This window comes from Macadamia integrifolia, chromosome 1 (assembly GCF_013358625.1).
Source record: "Macadamia integrifolia cultivar HAES 741 chromosome 1, SCU_Mint_v3, whole genome shotgun sequence".
Classification (NCBI taxonomy): Eukaryota; Viridiplantae; Streptophyta; class Magnoliopsida; order Proteales; family Proteaceae; genus Macadamia; species Macadamia integrifolia.
The window spans coordinates 13,052,064-13,075,898 of NC_056557.1; the positions used below are offsets into that span (position 1 = coordinate 13,052,064).

General features: G+C 38.0%; 1 pseudogene; it reads right to left on the reverse strand.

The window, feature by feature from the left end:
- Window positions 1-6,105: 6,105 nt before the first annotated feature.
- On the reverse strand, window positions 6,106-23,309 carry LOC122076644 (annotated as a pseudogene).
- Between the last annotated feature and the right edge of the window lie 526 nt (window positions 23,310-23,835).

Below are 23,835 nucleotides of genomic sequence, written 5' to 3' on the forward strand. Positions count from 1 at the left end.
GCTTTTAACTAAGGGTGTTAATCGGTTCTGTTTGGTTGGGTGCAAGATTATCTAGGTTTAACCAAAATCGAACCATTTAATGAACGGCTTCATATATTGAAACCGAAACAATTTATAAGCGATTTCGATTTAAAACATTTTAAATTGTTTTCTTCCACATTTTCTAATTTTTTATCAAAAAAACTTCTTTATCTTTAAAATGTTTAGTGAAATGGACGTAAATTTTAACATTTAATGAATTGTTTATTGTTATATGTTTTTTTTAATAGTTGTTTAAGGTAAATTTATTTTTTTTATTGAAATATATGTGAACTTAACATTGAATGATCTAAACTTATTATATAAATGTTAATCAGTTTAACGGTTTACTTAAAAATGGTTTATCAGTGATTTATAATTTAAAAGCGAAACCAAACCATTTATTGAAGAGTTTCAATTTTAAAACTAAAATCAAACTATTTATTAAATGGTTTTACGATTTCAATGTAAATGGATCGATTTGATTTTGGTTTCAAATTCACATCCTTACTTTTAATTATAGCCCTAGCTCCATGTTGACCATACCAGTTGCTTACTCAGCCTTTTTCTCTAGGAAAAAAAAATAGTTACTAAGGTGTAACATAATGGGTTATACGGTTGAAAATGTGTTTCATCATTGGCACAAACGGAGAACAACTTACAATGAAAAGTGTTCTAAGGTTTCCCTTGGATTCAACGTTTAAAAACTCATAATCAGGTCGTGCATAAAATGCCATTGATTCTGATTCAAATAATCCCAGAATAGAATTAATATGACTCCTAGACTCGCTCAAGCTCGGTTAACTTCATCAGACTCAAGCAAAGAATCACAGTTATTTGGAATCGGTTCCAAATTGGCTAATTCCATCGATTCCAATCTGTATTTTATATCCCTACTTGGAATAGTAGAAAACATTAAAACTAACTCTCTCTCTCTCTCTCTCTCTCTCTCTCTCTCTCTCTCTCTCTCTCTCCATGATATCGATTAAGACAAACAAGGGAAAATGGTTTCTGTGGGAAAAGTATGAGGGATTGCATCCAAACATATATGGGGGCGAAATGACTGCCCCACCATCCATAAATGCGATAATACTTCTACGTGCTCTCCCATTGACTTTCATCCACAAGCAAGAGCCGTACTTCCTAATAGGAAACACTTTCTTTTCTTTTCTTTTTTTTGTAAAGCATGGGAAACACTTTCCCCGACAAACAATGTGGACACCATAATTTCGGCAAAATGATCGGGAAGATACCTTTTCTATAGATAAGGATGTGAAACCATAGAAGATATCCACGGATGTCATTCAATGTTAAGTTTACATACATTTCAATAAAAAAAATTAAGTCTATATTAAACAACTGTTAAAAAATTATATAACAATAAACAATTCAATTCAATGTTAAAATTTACAACTATTTCATTAAAAAAATTTAAGGTAAAGAAGTTTGAATAATAAATTAGAAAATATAAAAAAAACCCTTTAAATAAAAAATATTTATAAGTGGTTTTATTTTTAATATATGAAACCGTTTATTAAATGATTCGATTTTGGTTATACTTAAAAAAATCTTGTACTAAATCAAATCAAAACATCTACATTGGAATACAGGGGAGCCTTGGCCCAGATGGGGGAGGGGAGAGAAAAAGGAGGTGGTGGGATACAGGGGAGCCTTGGCCTTGTCTGAGAATATACATATACGAATTTTGAGGGGGGGGGGGTTTACCACTAGCGACCACACAAACGTATGGGAGTGACAAGTTTTCCCACTATATTTATATCAAACTCTGGTAAACAAACATGAATGTTTGCTGGGTTCAAATTATCTGTAGTGAACGGTGAGGTGCAGTGAACATTTGGTGGCTAAGAGTTTCTGAGCACACGTTCCAAGGGGCTCCCAGCCACCCGATGCTCACTGCACCAGTGTAGTGATTGCCGACGATTTTCACTCATGTTTACTTGCCCAGTGCAGTGATTGCCGACGATTTTCACTCATGTTTACTTGCTCTACTACGACAGGAATTTGGTGTCCAATACCAATTGGTCATATGGAATTAAGGAAAGAAAAGTATCGCTTATGGCTTGGCATGTTATGAGTTGTTTTCACGGCGGACATATTTTTGGTACTTTCATGGCTACAACTATTCAACGGGATGAAAAAAATAAGAAAACAAAAGCACAAGGGAGAAAGAGCACGCATGCTTATCTATATGAAAAGGTATCTTCCTGATCATTTTGTCAAAATTATGGTGTCCACATTGTTTGTCGGGAAAAGTGTTTCCTGTGTTTTATCAAAAAAAAAAAAGTGTTTCCTATGAGGAAGTATGGTTCTTGCGTGTAGATGAAAGTCAATGGAAGAGCACGTAGAAGCTCTGTTTGTTCCATGTGAAACAGACAAATTTGCCTTACATTGTATCATATAACAAGCTCTGTTTGTTCTATGTGAAATTTTCCAGTTAAAGAATATTTCAATGTTTGGTTTTAAGAGATAAAATATTATAAAAATATCATTGTAAAATTTTCTATATTTGTTTGCCATTTATTTTTACATGAAAAAAATATTAAAATAATTAAAATTACGTAACAAATTTGAATTAATATGTGTATAGAGTCCAATATTGGAAGAAAAAAATAAGAAAAACCCAAATGCATGTTGGATTGCATTTCAGAGTGAAGGACACGGATGAAGCTGATACTTCAACCCAAACAAACCAAGTTAAAAAGCCAAATCTAGAGTGCACATGAAAATTATTTAACATCCCAATTGCACATTCGGTTGTGTCACTTATGAATGTTACAATCCGATATCAATCATATGGAGGGCTGATCACACACCGGTTTCAAAAGAATTTAAGGGTTACTGAATCTCTAACTAGTTGGATAAAATATGATAGTTTAGTTAGTATCAAATACTAAGATTTCGAAGTAAAAGATAATAGTTTCTATATGAAGTCTGTGGAGAGCTTGCAAGGAAGACAATTGGTTGTACAAGCCCAAACCCCATGGTTGGATGTGTTACTGTTAAGGATGGACGGATTGTCGGAAAGGGTTTCACCCCAAAGCAGGGTAACCTCAAGCTGTGGTAATGATCATGGTTCCTTCACCTTATAAACTAGTTTATGAGATTGAGTTCTCCCATTGCTCGTATTATTGGTATCAGTGCAATCAATCCCTGATTCCAACCCTCATACGGAAAGGACAACCTGGTGTTATAATAACTTTCAAAAACGTGGTGGTATATTACAATCCCATATATCCATATCGATTACAAAAGGATTTGCATTCTTTTCTGTCCAAGAAGAGTCGATTTAAACTACCTCAACGTGGTGAAGGGTTTCCCTATAAGCATTCGATGGATATATTCCTCGTTAAGGCTCCTGCATGGTTCTTCCTCAACACCATTTCCGAGTCTCTTAGCCTTTCTATCTCTTTTGAAGCAACAATTGGGTTTGATTCCACCATTCCAACCACCACCCTTTTCACTTTTTCCCGAATCAGTGCTTCAGTGCAGGGTAGAATTCTCCCATAATGGTCAAATTAATTTTTCTAGCCTCACATAAGTTGTTGCATGTGCTTCCAAATCCCAGCATTCCTCAAGACAAAAACCTCAAACTTTGACAGGATGACTCAAAAACTTCACCAACAGTTGTACAAATAAATAACAAAATATCTCTCTTTTTTATTTAATCAATTTTGGAAATGATTTTTTATAAATTAAAACAAAAAACAAAAAAAAAAATTTGAAACAAAAATAAAATGATACCAAAGAGAGCCTAACACCACAACGTACTAATCATTTTCTGCGCAAATGACTCAGAGAAAATATTAAAAAAACTACAAAAAAAAAAAAAAAAAAAAAAAAAAAAAGTGCAATGGGTATGGAAAAATAAGAGATACAATCCAATATATCTACAGCAAGTCAATCGGAGCAATGCAGTTTATATTCTTCAAGTAAATAAAAAAATAAAATAAAAGGGTAAAGGTTGAATGATCATTACCACAGCGTGAGGTTACCCTGCATTGGGGTGAAACCCTTCCCGACAATCCGTCCATGCTTAACAATAACACATCCAACCATGGGGTTTGGGCTTGTGCACCCAACTGTCTTTCCTTGCAAGCTCTCCACATACTTCATATAGAAACTATTATCTTTTACTTTAAAATCTTCGTTATCTGATACTAACTAAACTATCATATTTTGTCCAACTAGTTAGAGATTCAGTAACCCTTAAAACTACAAAACCCACTGTTGAAATTTGGGTTGGAGAGACAGCTTTAGTATATGGGCCTATGATTGGAAACAACAAGAACAAGGTGGAAGATAGAGAGTGGATTAGTGTTACGTGTTTTAAATTCTTGTACCCCTTCTAAAGATTTCGCCACTCAAGACAATTTTGCTGGCAACTCAGATGAAATTTTTTTTTTGAGGTCTGTGATGGTGCAATGCGACCCCACTCGATGCAACACGCTGAACCAACCCAACTTGAAAAAATATTTATTTGCTTTATTGTCCTGTCGTACAAGTAAAAAAGAAAGTTTTGAAAATTTACAGAGTTATGATTTTTAGGTAATTTCTAGCTTTGTGTTACTTGAAAGATCTTCCTTGTAATCTTTTTCTCCAACTTAGTGAATCATCTTTCGGTGATGCGTGAATCATGTTAAATCTATGTCATCTTTGTATGAATTTGTTTTTCTTCATGTTTTTTTTGTGTTTATTCTAACAACTAGGATAATATTTTTGGAAAGTTTTCTGAAATTGCATCTTTAAAGGGGGAAAAAAAACGAGATGAGAATATATGATAATAGAAAGACAACCACAATTGATATCCAACACAAGAATAATAGCAGTTCCAATTTCATTCCATGACCCAAAACTTGAGCCTTCTAATTTTCCCAGGCAGAAGTGGTTACTTCGTGTTTTTCTCACCCGCTCCCACCCACTGCAGTGACTGCACATTGCGCTACTCTACTCTCAACTCCCTAGTCCCTGCCTCTCTTTCCCTTCTCTCTCTTCTTTTTGGTTCCGTTTCCATAGTTTCATTCAACATACAAGACGAAAATGCCTCTCTTATGCTTGGTTAATCTATGCTGATATGCCTTGAAAAAATTTGGCTGCTACTCTATCTCTATCTGCTACGCCCAAGCCTCGAAGCCAGAGCACCCCTCTGGCCTCCACCTCTATCTGTTGTTCGTAGGCCCAAGCTGAGCAGGAGTCTGCATCATCACATGCTCTTGGACTAAACATCCCCTAATAGTACAACCTTACCAAACAATACAAGGTGAAATCGTAACATCCCATTAAAAAAAAAAAAAAAAAAACTTAACGACACAATGGGTTATACGGTTTTTGCTATTCCATCTCACAGTGCTCCCGCTCCTGTCACTTACCAGTAGCACCATTGCATCAAATGCCGGAATCTGTCATTTATACCAAGAATACCCACCTTCAAGATCCCACCGAAACTAGATTTGGAAGGTTGGGGAAGGAAAAATTAATGAAAGTTTAAAGTAGCAATAGTGAAACCATTAGAAGAGTTCGTTGCTTTTCTCTGGACACCCTGCTTCAATAAACCCTCTACCATGTAAACAAGAGAGAGACGATAAAGCTCCACAATTGCCTTCGCCTCTGTAATCGTTGCCTCTAGTCGAGAATTGAGGCATGGGAGAAGAAGAAGATGCGAGAGGAGATGATGGAGCAGCTCATCAGGCTTCCAAATTCTTACCTAAAGGAGAAGGTAGTTTTCAGCAATCCGAGAGTTGTTCCTGTCGCAGACGCTCAGGATTGTGTCGAGCTATGAGAGCTCAGATTGTGTGGACTACGAATACAACATCCATGGAGTTTGTCGAGCACGAACAGGAAACATTTTACAGACAAATTCGGGGTAAAACATACCAAAGCATTTCCAGAAATTTGATGGTCCCCTGTAACATATTTCCTCATGAAAATTTTTCAAATTATAAAACAATGTACATTTTAATTTTACAGTACAATTTGCTTTCCCACATAACAGAAGTACATTTACTTGTGATTTTCAGGCACATAGAAAGCAACTAAGTCAATGAATGCCCAAAGAACCATCAGTAATCGTACCGAATTTAGTTTAGATTGATTAGTGCTGCTATGTTCAATATCAAAGCACATGAAATGATAAAGAAAAAAACACACAACGTGAGGATACCAAAATCAGCACTGTTATTAGCAATAAACGAAAAGCAAAGGATCAGCACTGTAAAGCCTTCCTATTTACAACCACAACTTTTATACAATCAGAAGCTCTATTTCACACGACGGACTTTCGAATTCTTAACCAGGGCAGTCCCTAGCCCAGTGCCCAGGCTTACTACACTTATAACAAGTGCCTGATGAACCAGACCTTCCTCCCACCTGGGTAGAAGAATCAGATGAAGGCTTGGGGCAGTCTCTAGCCCAATGGCCTTCCAGCTCACATCTGAAACAGGAGAAACTGCTCCTTCCATAATGGCTTGTGCTGCTTGTATCGTTTGAACTACCATAAACCTGTGAGGAACTCATTGGCAGACTAGCTGCCGGAGTGTGTTCGCTACACCATTTAAAGAAACCACAACCCTACACAGTGCAAGGAAAGATGTAAACCTACTTCATGTATTTATCACAAGCAAAGAAATAGCATGAAACTTTAGAAGCTCCCATCATATGAGAAAAAAATTTCCAAAAAGATTTTTGCAATGCTTTGACTTGTGTAGCTGGAGGCAAGGATCAAAGCGACTGCATGGAGAGCTGTACTAGAACTATCATCCTCATCCATCAATATCATTTCCAAGACCCAATCCAAATAAATGGGGTCAGCTATATGAATCATGTCACACCAGTCCACTCTGTCTACAGTCATCTTTCAATCAGTAACATGATAATACATTTTAATTGGCCTTGAACCCAAAGTTTAATTGTTTGACATGGTAACCAGTAACCTTGAAGTCAAGGGTTAAATGTTAGCTTACGCATCAAACAATGAAGCTAACATGAACAATTGAAATGAAACAAAAAATAATTAAACCTATATAAACAATGTCAAATAGTAGTATGCTCTATAGGTCACACCACGAAGAGCCCAAACAGGAGGGCCCAAGTGGTTCTTGACAGTCAGAAAAGCAAAACCCAAAGGGTGGAAGTGTCCTAGTAACATGTTAGGTTAAGTGCACACATACAAGGCAAAGTAACATGTTCCATCAATCCCTACAAGGGGGACATGAATTACAATGAAGGAAAAATAGAAAGCAAGCTGAAAGTTTAATCCACAAGCTTCATCAAATTTGCTAAGATAGATGGTTAGGGATTTGGGGATCAAATCAAGGCTCGCTCAAGCAGCAAGCAACAAGCAGTTAAATACACATACATTGGCATCTTGGCACTTTCCATGTAAAATGTCAGCAACCACAAAAATATGCATGTCAGATTATCGACAGGAGAAAGGCTATCCAACATCCAAGTTAGAGCATTGGTTAAAAGAACTGCTGAGCTAGACAATGGAGACATACTTAAACAACTTTAAAAGAAGCATCCCTAACATAATATATAATCAGTGGCAAAAAATACTATATAATTACATATAGAATGCAATCCAGTCCCTCCTTAGTTCTGAGGGACCAAGGAAATGAACATGGTCACCCAAGGGTATATTTTTGTTATAACATGAGACACATGTAGAATGCAATCCAGTTCTTCCTTGGTTCTGAGGTACCAAGAAAATGAAATGGTCACCCAAGGGTATATTTTTGTTCTAATATGAACACAATGCGCACAAACACACGCACACACAAAAAATAAATAAATAAATACCTGGTTGGAAGGGCATCGGTAGAACTGCTGCCCCATGTGTTTTTCTGTCTTGGGTGTCAAAATGGAGCAATGGCCTGCACCACATGGACATTAAACATCTCGGAATGAAGAATTTGTCGGCTTAATTTGAGCTCCATTGGAAACCGGAGTTTTCAAGGAGTTGTCACACCACTCAAAAAAACGACACCCTCCATTTTCCTGCACCATTATTTAATCATTAAGGTCCACTGTTTTAATGTAAAATGGAAGTGGAAAAAAAAAAAATTTATTTCTGACAAAAACTGCACTAATGAGAGCGGTAAGATCAGGGAGACAAATTCGTTCAGTAGGAGACCCACATATTGATTGAAGACAGTGAGTCCATGGGTAATTGTGTGCGAGCACTTTCCTACTAACCGAAGTGCGGATCTTCTTTCAAACAAAAAAAAAAAAAATAAGTGGGGATCTTTTTCCCATTTTTTTAGTATACAACAGACATTAGTAAGAAAACACACACACACACAACCCTAAATTCCATCATGCACTCTCTCACAAAATGAGATGTGGGGCCCACACATTCTCGGAATCTCCCTTGTTCTGTCGCATGCAAGCCAGATATGAATGATACTATTCTCTGCAAAGCCATTGGAGCCATTGGTGTGGCGAGTAGATTCCTCCCCCACACTGGGTCATGGGCATGGTTTGAAATCTCGCCAAGATCTCAGTAATTTCGGTTTTTTTCCTTTTTTTTTGTCGAGATAAGATTACATACGAAATACTATTAGTGCAATGTTTCGGCCGATATTTCGGTATCTCGGCCGAGATTCGATATCGTCTCGGCGAGATACCGAAATGTTACCTTCCATGCCTTATAAATACTGTATTTCGGTGCACCTATCTCGCTGGTCTCGGTTCCATTTGCACATTTTGAACACAAATCACTCCAACAAGCCTCTAATTAGCCATATCATCACACATTTTGACTTCTGAATCACTCAGACAACAAGATCTACATATTCCAAGCTTAGGAAAGGTAAAGTTCTTTTCCCAAAACCTCCTTTTTTTTTTTTAAATAGTACATGAATACATGTTGGATTCTTCTAGATTTTTTATATGTTAGACACTAGAGGCCGATCTATGACCTCATAGAGTCGTTTTTTTTTTTTTTAGTACATAAAATTTTTTTTTTCTAGCTTAAAAATGCATTTTTCATTAACATAAATTGTTACTTTTTATGATAAATATTGCTTTGATGGATGTCAACTATATATATGTCACTCACCAATGGCTGTTCTACAACTCTATCGAAGTGAAATTTTTTTCCAACCAGTAACTATTTATTTTAACTTTCAAAAATGTGAAAAATAGATTAATAATTGAAAAATAATTTTAAAATAGAGAAAAATATTCTGTTTTGATTTAAAAAAATAAAAAAAACATAAGAGATTAATATTAAAGTATTTTAAAGTGTACATGATGCTTGTTATGTTATACCATATTTGATTTTGTTGTATTATACCATTAAAATATTTTTTAAAATTGATTAAAAAATCATTTTATGTAAGAAAAAATATAAGTAACTACCATATATTTGCTACTTAATAATGATATTCTTTTTTCTATGTATCAGCTCTGGGGTGATATAAAATGGTTAATAGAGGATGTGACGAGGAAGGAGGGAGAAGAGGGAGAAGAGGGAGAGGAGGTGGGAGACGTGATAGCAGTTGTGATAGTGGGGAGATTGCATAGAAACACGGAGTGCCTATTGATGGAGATAAGAGAAAAACTTCGTGTAACTACTGTCACAAGAAGTTTATGGGTGATGGGGTCACAAGACTTGAGCAACATTTGGTTGGAAACTCCCCAGATGTGGCTAAATGCAGGGAAATGCCTGATCATATTGCTAAGGTCATAGCTGAAAACATGAAGGGAGAGAATAAAAGGAAAGCAACGAAGGAAAAGGCGAGGATTGAGTTTGAGGAGGCACTATATGCTCCCGTGCATCGTTATAATGATGATAGTGATGATGACAGTGATGACCCTATTTATGTTCCTGATGATATAAAAACTAAGAGGCTAGAAATTGGCGACAGGGGCAAGCATTGAGCAGACAAAGTCTTCGTGAGGAGGAGGAAAGACGTAGACAAAGTAGAGGAACTGGTCCATCTAGAGCAGGGGGTAGTGGATCTTCACAGCGTCCTCGTCTATTTAGGGATCACAGAGTACAAGGGAAGCCCCACCTCCACCTTCACCTCCAGTGGTACTATCTCGTGTGAACCCCATTCTACAACACGATCCCCGTGCGTATAAGAAAAAGAGCAGTAAACAACGTAAGATAAAGGGGATGTGGACTAACATGAAGGCTTATGTTGGGGAAGTTGTGTCTAAGTGTATGTTATTTCATAGCATCCCGAAAAACAACACTACAGGTCCTTATTACCAGTTGATGTTTGATGTTGTTGCTGAGGCCGGTCCAGGGATAAAAGGGCCCACTGCATATAAGGTGATGAATGTGTATTTGCCTTAGGAGAAGAGAATTGAAATCATATATAGATGAGTTAAAGGTTTTGTGGAAGAGCTATGAGGTAACCATAATGTGTGATGGTTGGACATGACTCACGAGAAAGTCCATCATCAATTTTATGGTTTATTGTGATGGTAGAACCATTTTCCTAAAGTTTGTTGATGCATCCAAGGAAAGAAAGATGCAAAATACATTTACAAGCTTTTGAAGGAGGTTGTGGAAGAAGTTAGGATACAGAATGTTGTTCAGATTGTGATGGACAACGGAAGCAACTACAAGAAGGCAGGTCAAAAGATGATGAACAGCAGATTTCAACTCTTTTGGACTCCTTATGCAGCACATTGCATTGACTTGATATTGAAGGACACAGGGAAACTGAAAATTGTGAAGACTATGGTTGATAGGGCAAGGCAAGTGAGCACATTTGTCTATAATCATGGGTTTTCATTGAACTTATTAAGGGAGAAGTACAGGGGGGCCTCGGTCAGGCCCATAGTTTTTAAGGCAGTAAGGCGATGGAGGCGTTTAAGGGTCTTTCGGAGCGCCTTAGCTATAAGACGAGCATAAAGCATCGCCTTATTGACTAAAACGTTCCTGTGTAATTTTTTTATAAAACCAATCTATTTGGCTCAAATCCTAGTTGAATCCTATTACTCATATGTTAAATAAATATTAAAGATTCATATTCATATCAATGTAAGATATTCATCAAGAAAACAAATCAATAAAGTGAATAAACTAAGTTCATCTTCATCAATCATCAATCATTAATCATATTAACATATAATATAAATACAAAAATATGAAACAAAATTATAAATATAAAGAAAAGAAGACATAAAAAATACAAGTATTTATTATACTTACCTCTATGAAGTCCAAATGAGTGCCTAAGCCCTAAGGTCATCCACCATATTTCTACTCCTTTCAAAGAAGAATGAAGCTCACCGCTGCCGGAGCAAAACGGTCGCCTGGATCAGTGGTTCTTCCTTGTTCCTTGATTCCTTCTCAAAGCCCTTTCTTAAAACCCTTGACAAAATCAAACCCTGTTTGTAAATCGTGTTTTTGTTTTGTTTGTTTTGATTATTTTTGGTGCAGTAAAGCTGATCTCATACATCTCAAGTGTTAACAAAATCATACACCTACCAATAAAAAATCTATATTTGGAATCTTCATCAAGTAATTTTAAAATGTGTTTAAAAAAAAAAAATCCATAAAGTGCCACTTCACGTAAGGCGGAGCACTGCCTTACCATCTCTAGACCGCATCAGCGCTAAGTCGCCTTAGCAGCGCCTTAAAAACTATGGTCAGGCCCGATCTCAGAAGATTTGCTACCATCTATGTTGCACTACAGAGTTTTGAGTCCAAGAAAGTTGGTCTTCGATCCATGTTCGCATCTAAGAAGTGATTTGGGTGGAAGGAAGATCATTTGGTGGTAGGAAGGCACAAGCAACTATTTCATCAGAGGAGTTTTGGACACAATTGGGTAAAGTAGTGAAAATCTTGGCACCAATTGTTGGCGTGTTGAAAATGGTGGATTCAGATTTCAAACCCACCTTGCCAAGCTTGTATGTTGCTATGTCAATGATGAAAAAACATGTCTATGCTGCCAACCCACGTGGAAGTAAGAAATTTCTGAAAATAATAGAAGAACGTTGGGAGCGCCAGCTCAAGCATCCATTGCATAAGGCTGGTAAGCAAAGCTGAAGACATTTTTTTATGTGATATAAAAATGCATAAATGCTAACATTGACAATAACATGTTTTGTCAAATTTCAGCATTCTATTTAAACCCCAAATGATGCAGTTGGGCGATTGGTTTAAAAGAATTTCTTATGATTTGCTTTCCTTCTTCAATCTTAGAATTAGTTGGTAGTATATTTATTTGGGTGAGATTTTTATTCCACTTGATGCCGATCCGGGTTCCAAAGCTGGAATCGGATCGCTTGAAAGCCCACAGAAATAAGAGAACTCAATAACCAAGGTGCAGTGGTAGTATTGTAATTAAACAGAAGTTACAAAGAGAGTGGCAGAGTTGTAAATAACCACAAGTTCTATGGTATTACTTGGTAGCTAAAGGAGGACATAACAGGAATTAGATTTATTAATTATAGAAAAATTAGGATGAGACGGAAATGTAAGGGCAGCAAGAATAATGAGAAAAGAGAAGGGCAATGTTATGAGAATGAAAACAAAAGAGAGACTTTAACAAAAAAAAAAAAGGCTAAAGACAAAGACAAAAAGACAAAACTGAGTTCCAGCAAAGGGGGGGAAGTAACGTATGAGGTTGAGAGGAGTAACCTTGGAATAGACAAAACTTAATGGCAATGTATAAATACTAAGAAAAGCAAGGGCAATATGAATGGTGGGGTAAAGACATTAACTAATTAGAATAAGGAGAAGCTGGGTCATCTTCAACCTTGGAAAAGGGGTTACTTACATACGATGGAACCAGTGGAAGAGGGGATGAGTTCGATCAACAATACTCCCTCATGCAAGATCAATTCAGCCCAAAATCTTCGATGGAGCTTGAACACTAACGGGCCTCTTAATTTCAGCTGAAAAATACTTCAACGCAGCAAGTAAACAGGAGTTGTAGTGCCTGCAACTCAGATTAAGGCGGTAACTTTGGGTAACCTGAGTTGTAGGTGTCGTTTGTTCACAGGAGAGGTCACTTTCAGGTTTGACATTCAAGGCTTAGGGTCGCCCTTCAATGGTGATCTAACCCCCAAAAGTTGGTGAAGAAAGAAGATGATACGAAGGAGATCGATAGATCTCCAAGGTGTTGCAACTGCTGCCCAGAACAGAGGCTGAAAGAGAGACTCAGCAAGAAGAAAAAGAAGAAAATAAGAAAAGAAAAGAAAAAAAGAAGAGAGAAGAGAAAATTCAAAAAAGGGAGAGGGATGGAGGTCACGGCAGCCAATATTCAGCCAAGCAAAATTCAATTTCAAAACTTCAATTCTTCAAATCTGAGTTCTTCTCCATTACATGGCTATTTAAAGAAAATAATGACATAACATTGGAAGCTAATTAAAAATGGAAACTAATCCTAAAAAACAACTGAAATAAAAATCTCACCCAAATAAAAATACTACCAACTAATTCTAAGATTGAAAAAGGAAAACAAATCATAAGAAATTCTTTTAAACCCATCACCCAACTGCATCAACTCTCCCAATCTTGAAAGAACTCAACTCCGTCGAGTCAGGTCTTACTCCCAAGATACCCTTGTAAGTCGATCATCAATGATGTGGCACGTATCTCAAAGCAGATGACAAAAACACAATTCCACGAGGGAGCGTAGGCTGAAGTGTCACTGGAGCATGAGTTAGTCCACGACGTGGCATGTCTGATAATGCATGTGGCCTCATTAAATACATATGACCTCCTTGCTTCACGTTGATGGTGTTCCATGCACCATCATAGAGGATACCATGTCCACTGTCAAGGTCGCCCAAGAAGAATGTCACAGTGCACCAATGGGGTGACCAAGCAAGTTACATGGTACTGTAATGGCCCAAATTATAAGTGTACTCGAACAACTATAGTGGCATCTTCTCGAACTGTGGGACCAAAACCTTGCATGTGAATCTTCTTGAAAAGCTGCTTCTGTGAAAGGTTGTGAGCTCGAACAAATTTAGCAGATATAAAGTTTACTTCTACCCTGGTATCAATAACTGTATGGACTTCATTAGGATCAGAACTCTGTAGGAGAGTACCCTTCTGACTAAAGAGGGGCCTTGTCAACTAGTCTGTTTGAAAATGATGAAAGACTAGCGGAATGGGATTCTACATCTTCATCATCATCATCATCAATATCATCTTCCTCAAGGGGATAGGGATATAAAGCATATTCATCATCACTTTTCTCAATTAATTTCTTCTCCGTTGCATTTATAGAACGAGTCCTATTGGGACACTTATCGGAGTAGCGACCCTTCTCGCCACAACTATGGCATCTGATGTTCTTCAACCCATCACTGTCCTTATTGAACTTTGACCTTTTTTCTTTAACTCTACGAGCTTCAGGCTTCTTTCCTCCATACACAAGGATTAAAGTATCGGTATCAGTCGCTGTATCGGTCGACCAAAATTAAGATACGTATAGGAGGGTATCGTATTGTATCGGAGATACGCTAAGATACAAGCATGAATGGTTATGAAACACCTTTTTAAACACTTTTGCATAAAAAAATTTGTTAAAAAAAGCTATTGATAACATGTATTATGCATAAACACTAAACTGAGAGTATTGCACTAAGAATTCAAGGTTTGTAGTTATTCCATAAATGTAAAATCCTTGTTCCCAACCTTGATTTCCACTTTAGTTAGAGAGAAATATAACTGGCAGCAACTTTAGAACAAAAACCCCTCAAAAAATCGTGTTTTTTGAAAAAATATCCATCTTGGCCATTATATGACCATAGCGCACTGTATCGGTACTTACCAATACTCACTGATACATACCAATACGTACTGATCGATACATACCGATACTCACCGATACGTACTGATACTCATCGATACGTACCGATCGATACATACAAATACTTACCAATACATACCGAAACGTATATTTCACCTCGATTTTATATTTTTCATAAAGTATCAGTACGTATCGATAGTGTATTGGTGCATATCGGTATGTATCGTATGATATATATCGATACGAAAGGATTTTAAAAATTCCATGTATCGTATCGTATCTGTCGGCTAAATTTAAGATACGTATCGGAGGGTATCGTATCGGTATCGGAGATACTTTAAACCATGTCCATACATGGTGGTCTATAAACTGAAGGAGTTTTGAACATACTCTTCCAATAAATGGACTTCTCTTCAGCTGTCTTGGCATGAGCTACTGCCACATCAACGGACCTAAAATCGACGTTAGCCAATTCAAGTCAGATCTCAGTACTTAGCCCGCTGATATATCGCATCACCCGTTGCTAGTCTGTTTCTTAAAGTCAACACCTTGAAAACAGTTTGTGGAATTCGAGAGTGTAGGTATCCACATCCTTGTTCCCTTGTTGCAAGTTATGCAATTTATGGAACATTACCTTCTCATAATTAAGAGGAACAAACTTTTAATTAGGATCTACTTCATGACCTCCCAATTGGTATTGAGTTCAAGTCTTCTAACAAACCTTGCATACAATACATCATCCCATCATGAACATGCATACCCAATATATTTGGTGAGGATGAGTTCACACTTCTCATCCGGAAGAAATTTATATGCAAAAACCCTCTTAACTTTGGTAAGCCAGTCAAGGAATTCTTCAGGTCCCTTTTCACCAGTGAACTTTGAAACTTCAATTTTGATGCCATAATCTCCGTCAGAAAATTGTCGTGTAACATCCTGGGGGACAACTGGATTAAGTTGCTGCCTCTGAGGTGTATCTTCGATCCATAAAGTATTGAACTGAGGAGGTAGTGTAGAGGATCCTTCTTCAGCTCGCTTGTCGAACCTCTTCATAAAGACAGTCATCTCTTCCATAAACTTGTCAAATTTGGCTTCAGTCCTCTCAAGCCTAGCATTAGTATTCTGTTGATTCTCACGCAGTACCCCTTGACCCTTAGCTAACTCACGATACAATTTTTGTAACTCGGCATTGGTGATGTGACCTGTCATGATTAGAAAATTTGCTCTGATACCACTTGATGTCGATCTGGGTTCCAATGGACTGAAATCGGATCGCTTATGGGCCCATAATAATGATAAAATATCTCAAAGTAATGGTTGAGGGGCAATCTTGTAAATTCATGAACACTCAAGCACTTAAAAGAGTATAAAATAACTAATAGGGTCAAACCGGAATATAAATTAAAAGAGGGGTATTCTGGAATTAGTAAACGAATGAGGGAAATATTAGAACACAAGTTTAAGAAAGGAGGGGTTAATTGTAAATAAAACAAACTAGGTCACTTAAGAATAAAAGAAAAAAAATCATCTTCTACCTTAGGTCACATTAGGAAGCAAAACCAGCGGTAAGGAGAGGCTTCAGATCGATGGAACTCCTTCAATAGGCCTCGGTTTGGCCTGAACTTCCAAACGAAGGCAGCCAACCCTGTGGCCTCTTGATTCCAGCAGATAGGTACCTCAATCAACAAGCAAACGAAGAACGGTAGCCCCTGCGATTCAGATCTAGCGGTAATGGGAGAACCAGAACCTGTAACTGGTTGACCTGCTCTCAATAGAGGATGGCTTAGGGGATAAACTCCAGGATTCTGATTGCCTATAAGAGACCTACTCTCAACCAAACTTCAAGGTCAATCGAGTGGAAATAAGACCTCCGCAAAGACTTCTCTCAGTTCTGGTAGTATCACCCAGAACAATATATTGAAAGAAAACCCAAAAAAAAAAATAATGAAGAAGAAGAAAAGATAATAGGAAGTAAGAATGGGAAAAAGAAGATCAGAGAAGAGAACCTCAGAGAGGGAGAACAAGCTTCACGGCAGCCATACCATCCATTCCAAAATTCAATTCTTCAAAAAATCTGAGTTTCACTAGTGTATTACAAAGCTATAAAAATGAAAATCAAAGCATAAATTGGTAACTAAGTAAAAATGGAAACTAGCCTATATAGCAATTAAATAAAAATCAAATCTAAATAAAAGGCTGCCAATCTAATTTCTAACCAATAAAGGAAAGTAAATAAAGAACCCTAAATCAAAGAGATCCCTTCTAAATCCATCGATGCAGTTGGGCGGTTTAGAAGAATTTCTTATGATTTGCTTTCCTTTTTCAATCTTAGAATTAGTTGGTAGTATTTTTATTTGGGTGAGATTTTTATTTTAGTCGCTATTTAGGATTAGTTTCCATTTTTAATTAGCTTCCAATGTCATGTCATTATTTTCTTTAAATAGCCATGTAATGGAGAAGAACTCAGATTTGAAGAATTGAAGTTTTGAAATTGAATTTTGCTCGGCTGAATATTGGCTGCCGTGACCTCCCTCCCTCTCCCTTTTCTGAATTTTCTCTTCTCTCGTTCGGCACCAGAATTGAGGAAGATTGCCATCAAAGTACTCTACCAGACATGTTTTGCATCTAGTTGTGAAAGAATTTGGAATACATTTTCACTCATCCACTCGAAACGGCAGAATAGATTAGGTTCACAAAGTCTCTCTGACTTGGTGTATGTGCACTATAATATGAGACTAAGGATGCAGCACATAAGCATGCGTATGGAGAATTATAGGGGCCAAATCAAGCTAGCTGATGTGTTAGATCAAACACCAAGAAATACGAAAAATAAAGAGAATAGATCCGCACGACACAAAAATTTAACAAGGTTCACACACCAGGGTGGTGTGCTACGCCATCGGGCGAAGAAGAAGATGTTTCACTATACAAAAGAGAGATTACACCCAAGCGACGGCGAGAAAACTCACCCTGAAACCCTAGCTCGAAAAACCCCCAAAATACAATGACTTTTTCAACAAGCAACAGTACATTATAACATTATATATATACTCCAAGTCGCAAGTTGACCCATCGGGTCGAGGTCGATCTGGTCAAACCATACCGCGGGGGCTATGCCCCACCCTCATACGAGATCAATGATGGGCTCCGGGCTTGGGCCGATTGTCCTAACCCCTCTGCTTCCATCACAGATCTCAGAAAACTTCCCATTCGGGTCACCACCAAAATATGTCGGAGCAGGTCAATCTTCAAAACGGGTCAAGAATTCGAGACAAACTTAACATGATGTTGTCCAAATTGACTCAGATGAAGAGGATCCTCTAGTAGACTGGGTAAGGGATAGAGGCAAACCGTTGATGGATCAGCCGGGAGGTAGGCCGGACCCTTATGTAGTGCAAGAGATGGCGGTCGATGTTAATGATTATATGGCTACAGAGGGAATGAGACATTCACAGTCCCCCCCGACCATTCAAGCCTGCACCTGGTAAAGATGAATCAGATGGAAATGATGATTGGTCCATTTCATCAGCTGGTCGTACCCACACCCAAACTCAGACTCAGACACAGACAGACATAAACACATGATGGTACACCACATAGTGATGAGGATGGTGGTGGTGGCGGTGGTGGTCGTGGTGATGGTGATGGTGATGGTGATGGAGATGATGGTGATGACAGTGATAATGGTGATGACGGTGATGATGGTGGTGGTGGTGATAGATTTGAAGGAGTTCGAGAGCAGTATGAACAAGCCGAGCCAGAGCCTTAGCCGAATCTAATACGATTCACTGGAGAGAGTCAGTTTGAGTATGCCACACAAGATACTGATCACGATGCACTTCTATCAGATGGAGGGAGGAGTTCAGGTTACACAAAAGGGCCTCGTCGCCGATTCGGTGGAGATGGGTAGCAAGATTGTATGGACGTTGATAGTTTATCTACATCTATTAGCGAAATGAGTTTGAGTGGAGGGGATAGTCATCCTCACAGTGAGAGTAGAGGAAGTGGGCAATGGCGTGCCCCATCATTTACTGGAGAGAACACCTAGTCGGAGTATCATGGACCTTATGATCAATTCACTGGGATGGGACATACATCTGGTTCATCCATTCCTAGTACTGACTATAGCTCCCAGACCCAGTCACATGGTGGTGGCTGAACAGTTTATTCTCATACCCAGCCAACCCGTACATGTTGCTAGAACCATCAATTGACAGTAACTCAATGACGGGTTCTTCTTCTTCATACTATGGTGGTGATACATACCCTCGGATAGGTAACCTTCAGTATGTAGATGACTCAGTCTTTTTGGTAGTTGTGGATGACTACGTTTGATTCTTCTCTCAGACTATGACGTGGCATGCATTTGTGGTGCAGTCAAAGGAAAATGCACGTCGAATCCATTGTATTGGGCGTGGAATCCAGCCAGGCCACTACAGTTCTTTCCAGTAAATACTAGTCATTATGATTATTGTTGTACTACTGTGTAACTAATATGTTAAGTGGATGACTTTAGTTAGGACTTGTGAATTAAGGAGTTACATAGTATATTACTCTAGTACTCTACATATTAGTTAATTAATGTTGATGTATGTTTTGCTCATGGCTTAGATGCATTATTTATTTGTTTTAGTATCATATTATATCTTGTTCTAGCAATAAAGCAAGTAAAATCTCCAGAACAGTTCGACGGTTGCTGCCAAACAAGGGTGTAACTCTAAAACAATGTCATGTTCTAATATTTTTGTAAATTTATGTTCTAAGCATGTTGATTAACCTTAAAACAAACTACCCACCAAGTTTCATATCAAAATATGGCCGTTTGACCATTGAAACGGTCAACCGAGGAAAAAAAAAATACACCAACTTGCCGAGATCTCAGCGAGTTGGTGATTCTGAACCCATCGAAACACCGAAACGAAGCAAGATATCGAACCATGGTCATGGGAACCCTCTAAAAAAAGCGGGGAAATGGAAATATGCTTCCTATTTGCCAAAGCAAAGAGAGCATTGCAATTTCTAAACAGAACTGCTCAGCTAAGCCATAATGATGGATGAAGGAAATAGAGAAAAATATATGAAGCACACATAGAGTGTCCCCTTTGATGTGATATAAAATAACAATCACTCAAATGACTAGAAGACAGCAAACCATACAAATAAAATACTTTAACTTCAGCTTTTTCAAAACATGGCAAATTGTTCAGTTGGTTCTCTATTAAAAGAAAATGGAAGATGAAAAGGAATAACACAGCACACCAGATCTCGGATCATCTCTCACCATACATTTGTGCTTGTCACTTTATTGATATAATAATGAATCACAAACAAGTACAATACACCAATTTTGTACCCAAAAACGAATAGATAACATACACCAGTTGATTCTTCAATTTCCATACTCAAAAGAAGTGAAACACAAATGGAACATGAAACCCAGGAGTAAAAAGAGTAAAAAGAGGCCAACCAATGTAAGAAATACGGGGAGAATGTATTAAGGCCCCGTTTGATTTTGTTTCCGCTGTTTCTGTGTCTAGAAACAACATAAACAAATTTCTTCATTTCTGTTCTAAGAATCAGTTTTTGGAATTGAAAAAAGTGTTCGATAAATCTGTTTCCGGAAATGATGTCCGCAAAGATTGATTAAGAAGAGAGAGTTAAAAGATACAATTTACCTGTACAATTTCAAATCTCATTATCCAGCGGTCCAACCCTTCAATCCAAAGTCCAAACCAGTACAAGGAAAAGAGACAAATGAAACTCAAGCCCTGTTTGTAGTAAACCTTCATAACCGTAATGGCACCGATAGAGTGGGCATCTCCACCTCCATAAGCCACCCCACAGTTAGCAAAAATAGTAATGATCACATGCTCCTTCATAGTGAAGGGTCCTGGATTCAAGCTGAAGCTTCTCCCTAAAACCTGAAATTCTCTATTGGGTCTGCTATGCTAGGATTTTACCGGCCCCCTTCAACAGATCAGAAAGTCAAAATTCCGACCACAAAACATATGGCCGAAACCTATGAAAGCGCATCGATTTGAAGGACCAGAGCCACCCTTGGCAGCGGTCAGTAATGCTTCTGCCGATGTGTCTGAATCCCAACGAAGGACGAACAGATTTTGCCTATCATATGGCTATTATTGATGGCCAAAACCGGCGACTGAAAACACCTAACACCGCCACTGATTTCTGCAAGTTTTAAGGGTTTTTTTTTTTTTTTTTTTTTTTTTTTTTTTTTTATATTTAAGATTAAACCATATGCGAGATGAATCAGGGATTACAACCGATCTGTTGATGCGGGCGAAGGACGAATAGATTTTGCTGGTCATATGGCTACTATCAATGGCCAAAACCAGCGACTAAAAACACCTAACACCGCCACCAATTTCTACAAGTTTTTAAGTGTTTTTTTTTTTTTTTTTTTTTTTTTAATTAAACCATATGGTAGATGGATCAGGGGCTACAGCCGATCTGTTGATGCCGACAAAGGATCATAATCATAACACAAGAAGTAACACCCAGAAACCAAGCTTTGAACATCATCACTGGAAGTGAAGGATCGTCCATTTCCGATACAACCAATGCCACCTCCTCCACCGTGCAACGTCCTCTTATGCCGACGGCTCTTCATTGAGCTTCTACGCACTGATCGGTAGTTTCTCAGATGCCATGTCTGATTTGTGTTGAGAGCAGCCGCTTCTGGGTAAACAGGGAAGAGCCAAAATTTTGAATGAGAAGTTTCAATGGGTTGGGTCGTCGAATAAAGCATCAGTATTTTAACAATTTTTCTCTCCCAATTGTTTCAATAAACAAAAAAACAAGGGCCCGTTTGATAACATTTCAAGAAACGCGTTTCTGCCGTTTTTGTTTCCAGAAACAGCAGAAACGGAGCAAAAAGCGTTTGATAAAACTGTTTCGTTTCACTTATTTTTAGAAATAGAAATAGAAATTTTTACTTATTTATGGTTCAAGAAACGACCCAGGCGAAACAAGTTCAACTTGTTTCACCGTTTCTAGAAACAACTTGTGGTAATTCTTTCACTAGTTACCATCGACTTCTAAAAACATGACTTATCAAACACCTTCAATTCCGTTTCTGTTTCTAGAAACGGAAATTTATGTTTCTACCGTTTCTTGAAACAAAAACGGCAGAAACGTTATCAAACGGGCCCCAAGTCTCACTTGTTTCTCCATTCCTGTTTCCAGACACAGAAATAGGCATAAATTTCTATTTTTGTTTAAAAAAACAAGTGAAACGAAATAGAAAAATCAAACAGTTTTTTGGGTGTTTTACTGTTTCTGAACACAGAAAAACAGAAAAACCGTTTCTGGAAACAAAATCAAACGCCCCAAGTAACCATTCCTCAATTAAATAAGTTCAATCCAGTGAAGTTATTCCCGCCATTTGCCTATTTGATTTCGATACTTTGAATACATATGGGATAGCTGGGCAACCATTTATTGAATCAAATAGAAATCTAAACCACAAATAACAAGAAAATCTAACCACACACTGGTCAAATAGACAAAACGCCTTCTTCAATTTCGGTGAACGCATTTTTATATTTGAAAGAAAAAGAGGGGGAAAAGCGAAAGAACTGATATACCTCTCGAACGGGACATTTGTAGAATTTGCGACCACGATTTTTCTCTGTGTTTGCAGTGAGAACCAAACAAGTGCCCAATCCACATGGACACGGCTTCTCCACCACAGATGGATCACTGCTATCACGCTCTGCTCCACCACCACCTCTGCCTAGGGCATCACAATCGCGAGCCCAGTGACCCAATTTGCCGCATTTGAAGCAGGGTCTGCTGTCGCTGTCACTGCCGCTTCCGCTGCCACCAGCTGCGCCACCTGCGAGTACAGCGTTTCCGGCTATGGACGGCTGTGCAGTCCCTTGTGACACTTGCTGCTGGCAATCGAGACCCTTGCTGCCCTTAAGAGCGTCAACGTAATCTCCTTTTTCTCTTTTCTTGAAGGCTATGGCTGCGGGTTTTCCGTCCATCTTTCTATCCCTACGCTTGCCTGAGAGAGCGTCGGCCTCCGCTTTTTCCACCAGAGAATAATGTGTCGTCGTCTTCCACGAAGACTACGTCGCTTACGCCAACCATCTCTGTTTCTTCCACCACTCCACCAGAGACGCCCCTTTTAACGCTTCATATGAAAACCAATCTTCGAAATGAGCCACATGTCTCTTCTCTACTGCAATGGAGCTTTTTTAAGAAAAGGAAGAACTAACAACTGTAAGCTTTGGAAGCAAGAGAAGACGCGAGTGTGATATTTCTCTAGTGGCGGAGGCAGCTGGCACGAAGAGGCGCAGAGCTAGGCTGGGGTGGCCCGTGGAGCTACTCACAGAGTCACACCTCATCAGGAAAGTATAGGCTACACATCTGTTGCTCTATCTTATCTAAGATTTTTATTTTTTGTTTTAGAAGATGATTTTATTGTGAGGAGAAGAGCATGAACAGCCAAGAGCTTAACCCTCAGTGGGGTGTCAAAGCGTCAGTTCATTCGGTTTCAATTAGGAATGAAGGAGACTAAATCAAAATAAACTAATATCGTATTTGATTGAAATCAAAGACAATCGAAAATCAAAATCGTATATTCGTGTATTCGTGTATGATTCAATTAAAAGAAAAAATATCCTTTGGCAAAATATCAACTTGTTCTTATATTTTTCTAAAAATATCACTCATTTTCCCTATATATAGATTCTATTTAGGGGAATTTACTATTACTCCCTTACATTTGGTCTATATTTATTAAAATTTTCTTACTTTTTACTTTTTCTCTGATACTCCCTTGTTTTTTTATTTTTACATCTTTCTCCCCTGCTCTTTTTAAATACCCATATTACCCCTCATTTTCACCTGTAACCCTATTACACTTTTTTTTTAAACTAATAGGTTCAAATATGGTTTGAATCAAACCACTTTTTTAACAAAACAAAATAAACAAGGGCCCATATCTTCCAATTAGGTATTTGCATTGCTAATCCAATATTTTTATCAATTTTATATCTATATCGGTATCATATGTTCCAATCGCGTATTGAATGTTTTTTTTTTT